Raw genomic sequence first — 4551 nt, 5'->3', positions numbered from 1 at the left:
GCCGGTACCCCTTCCTTGGATGAGAGAGAATCCTTAACGGACCATTCGCAGATTTTCGCCCGGCCTCTGTTTACCGAGGCGGCCGGTACCTCCGTCTGCCTTGGATGGACCGCATCCGCAGATTTTCGTCCGGCCTTAGCTTAAGGAGACGGCCGTTGCCTCCACACCTTGGAGATGATATTCGCTCCGGGCTAGAGCCGGGTGAGGTCGTCTCGAACCACGTGCCTGAAGGCCGCCTCGCGCCGGATTCGGCCCCGCTCATTCGTCGGAGTGACCGCCCGACGCGGGCATCGCTAGATTAGCCGTGGCCCCGATCCTTCCCCATCGACAGCCTTTCGCCCCCTGTACTCCGGCCTGTTAATAGAGGCGGCCGGTACCCCCACCTTGGATGAGCCAGAATCCTTGACGGACCATTCGCAGATTTTTGCCCGGGCTTTGTTTACCGAGGCGGCCGGTACCTCCGTCTGCCTTGGATGGACCGCATCCGCAGATTTTCGTCCGGCCTTAGCTTAAGGAGACGGCCGTTGCCTCCGATCCTCCGGGCTAGAGCCGGGTGAGGTCGTCTCGAACCACGTGCCTGAAGGCCGCCTACGCCGGATTCGGCCCCGCTCATTCGTCGGAGTGACCGCCCGACGCGGGCATCGCTAGATTAGCCGTGGCCCCGATCCTTCCCCATCGACAGCCTTTCGCCCCCTTCGCTCCGGCCTCTGAGGCGGCCGGTACCCCTTTCTTGGATGAGACAGAACCCTTGACGGGCCGTTCGCAGATTTTTGCCCGGGCTTTATTTACCGAGGCGGCCGGTACCTCCGTCTGCCTTGGATGGACCGCATCCGCAGATTTTCGTCCGGCCTTAGCTTAAGGAGACGGCCGTTGCCTCCGATCCTCCGGGCTAGAGCCGGGTGAGGTCGTCTCGAACCACGTGCCTGAAGGCCGCCTACGCCGGATTCGGCCCCGCTCATTCGTCGGAGTGACCGCCCGACGCGGGCATCGCTAGATTAGCCGTGGCCCCGATCCTTCCCCATCGACAGCCTTTCGCCCCCTTCGCTCCGGCCTCTGAGGCGGCCGGTACCCCTTTCTTGGATGAGAGAGAACCCTTGACGGGCCGTTCGCAGATTTTTGCCCGGGCTTTATTTACCGAGGCGGCCGGTACCTCCGTCTGCCTTGGATGGACCGCATCCGCAGATTTTCGTCCGGCCTTAGCTTAAGGAGACGGCCGTTGCCTCCGATCCTCCGGGCTAGAGCCGGGTGAGGTCGTCTCGAACCACGTGCCTGAAGGCCGCCTACGCCGGATTCGGCCCCGCTCATTCGTCGGAGTGACCGCCCGACGCGGGCATCGCTAGATTAGCCGTGGCCCCGATCCTTCCCCATCGACAGCCTTTCGCCCCCTTCGCTCCGGCCTCTGAGGCGGCCGGTACCCCTTTCTTGGATGAGACAGAACCCTTGACGGGCCGTTCGCAGATTTTTGCCCGGGCTTTATTTACCGAGGCGGCCGGTACCTCCGTCTGCCTTGGATGGACCGCATCCGCAGATTTTCGTCCGGCCTTAGCTTAAGGAGACGGCCGTTGCCTCCGATCCTCCGGGCTAGAGCCGGGTGAGGTCGTCTCGAACCACGTGCCTGAAGGCCGCCTCGCGCCGGATTCGGCCCCGCTCATTCGTCGGAGTGACCGCCCGACGCGGGCATCGCTAGATTAGCCGTGGCCCCGATCCTTCCCCATCGACAGCCTTTCGCCCCCTTCGCTCCGGCCTCTGAGGCGGCCGGTACCCCTTTCTTGGATGAGACAGAACCCTTGACGGGCCGTTCGCAGATTTTTGCCCGGCCTGTGTTTAAGGAGGCGGCCGGTACCTCCCTCCTTGGATGACCAACAACCCTTGACGGGCCATTCGCAGATTTTTGCCCGGCCTGTGTTTAAGGAGGCGGCCGGTACCTCCCTCCTTGGATGACCAACAACCCTTGACGGGCCATTCGCAGATTTTTGCCCGGCCTGTGTTTAAGGAGGCGGCCGGTACCTCCCTCCTTGGATGACCAACAACCCTTGACGGGCCATTCGCAGATTTTTGCCCGGCCTGTGTTTAAGGAGGCGGCCGGTACCTCCCACCTTGGATGACCCACTACCCTTGACGGGCCCATTCGCAGATTTTTGCCCGGCCTGTGTTTAGGGAGGCGACCGGTCCTCCGTAGCTTGATCGGATTTCCCTTCCGGCCTGTGTTTAAGGAGGCGGCCGGTCCTCCGTAGCTTGACCGGATTTCCCTTCCAGCCTGTGTTTAAGGAGGCGGCTGGTCCTCCCCGGTCGGTTGCCAAGCGACCGGGACCCGCAAGTGGCAGGAACCGTCCACCCAACGCCGGCGAGCCGGGGCCGGTGGGGGCCCTACCAAGGCGGGTCTAACTTCAGGCGGTGCAAACGGGGGAGGGGGGTAAGGACGGCTGCCGGGAGCAGACAGCCGTCCCCGGGAGGGGGTAGTAGCTTCGCGGCGGCCGCCGGGAGCAGACGGCCGTCCGCGCATTCTGCCAATGCCTGTAGGACTTTGAATATTTCACAGCCGTGCTGTGGCACTTAGAAAATTTTTCAGAGACGTGGCACTTAGAAAGTTTTTCAGAGATGTGGCACTTTGAAAGTTTTTGAGAGATGTGGCACTTTGAAAGTTTTTGAGAGATGTGGCACTTAGAAATTTTTTGAGAGATGTGGCACTTAGAAATTTTTTGAGAGATGTGGCACTTTGAAAATTTTTGAGAAATGTGGCACTTAGAAAATTTTCTCTCTCTCTCTGGAAGTGCCGTGCCTTCTTCAGTTCTGCTATCCGAGCAGGGGACGCTTGCTGGCGGCCGTTACCAGCGCTCGGACCAGGCCCAATTGATTTGCATGGAAAACAATTGCGTCCCCCATGCTCGTTCTGACTATATTTTGCGAAAGGGGGGTAAAGTGATGAGTACACTAAGTGGGGGGACCAACCCATGTACTCTAGAAAAAGTACATGGGTTGACAAAAGACCAGTTGGTAATGCACCCCTGGTACCCAAACCCCTGGTACCTTTAGGCACTTAGAAAAAATTTCGCCCAAATTTGGAGGTCGCTCCAGGGGAAGAGGCCGAATTTTCGCCTATTACGGCCGACCGCGGGAACCAGCCGAGGCGGACGCTTTTCGGCGCAAGAGCCGTTGGCACTTAGAAAATATTCGCTAAACTTCAAAGGACCTCCAGGGGAAGAGGCCGAATTGTCACTTTTTCTGGCCGACATCGGGAACCAGCCGAGTCGGACTCTTTACGGCGGAGCAGCCGTTGGCACTTAGAAAATATTCGCCAAACTCGGCCGGACTTCCAGGGGAAGAGGCCGAATTGTCACTTGTTCTGCCCGACATCGGGAACCAGCCGAGTCGGACACTTTAAGGCGGAGCAGCCGTTGGCACTTAGAAAATATTCGCCAAACTTGAACGGACCTCCAGGGGAAGAGGCCGAATTTTCACCTGTTCTGGCCGACATCGGGAACCAGCCGAGTCGGACGCTTTAAGGCGGAGCAGCCGTTGGCACTTAGAAAATATTCCCCAAACTTGAACGGACCTCCAGGGGAAGAGGCCGAATTTTCACTTGTTCTGGCCGACATCGGGAACCAGCCGAGTCGGACGCTTTAAGGCGGAGCAGCCGTTGGCACTTAGAAAATATTCGTTAAACTTCAACTGACCTCCAGGGGAAGAGGCCGAATTTCCACTTATTCTGGCCGACATCGGGAACCAGCCGAGTCGGACGCTTTACGGCGGAGCAGCCGTTGGCACTTAGGAAATATTCGCCTTAACTCGGCCGGACTTCCAGGGGAAGAGGCCGGATTTTCACTTGTTCTGGCCGACATCGGGAACCAGCCGAGTCGGACTCTTTACGGCGGAACAGCCGTTGGCACTTAGGAAATATTCGCCGAACTCGGCCGGACTTCCAGGGGAAGAGGCCGATTTTTCACTTGTTCTGGCCGACATCGGGAACCAGCCGAGTCGGACCCTTTACGGCGGAACAGCCGTTGGCACTTAGGAAATATTTGCCTTAACTCGGCCGGACTTCCAGGGGAAGAGGCCGGATTTTCACTTGTTCTGGCCGACATCGGGAACCGGCCGAGTCGGACACTTTAAGGCTGAGCAGCCGTTGGCACTTAGGAAATATTCGCCTTAACTCGGCCGGACTTCCAGGGGAAGAGGCCGGATTTTCACTTGTTCTGGCCGACATCGGGAACCAGCCGAGTCGGACACTTTAAGGCTGAGCAGCCGTTGGCACTTAGGAAATATTCGCCTTAACTCGGCCGGACTTCCAGGGGAAGAGGCCGGATTTTCACTTGTTCTGGCCGACATCGGGAACCAGCCGAGTCGGACTCTTTACGGCGGAACAGCCGTTGGCACTTAGGAAATATTTGCCTTAACTCGGCCGGACTTCCAGGGGAAGAGGCCGAATTTTCACTTGTTCTGGCCGACATCGGGAACCAGCCGAGTCGGACTCTTTACGGCGGAACAGCCGTTGGCACTTAGGAAATATTCGCCGAACTTGGCCGGACTTCCAGGGGAAGAGGCCGATTTTTC

The sequence above is a fragment of the Syngnathus scovelli genome, unplaced genomic scaffold (assembly GCF_024217435.2).
Source record: "Syngnathus scovelli strain Florida unplaced genomic scaffold, RoL_Ssco_1.2 HiC_scaffold_458, whole genome shotgun sequence".
NCBI classification, from domain to species: domain Eukaryota; kingdom Metazoa; phylum Chordata; class Actinopteri; order Syngnathiformes; family Syngnathidae; genus Syngnathus; species Syngnathus scovelli.
This window is presented reverse-complemented; position numbering follows the sequence as displayed.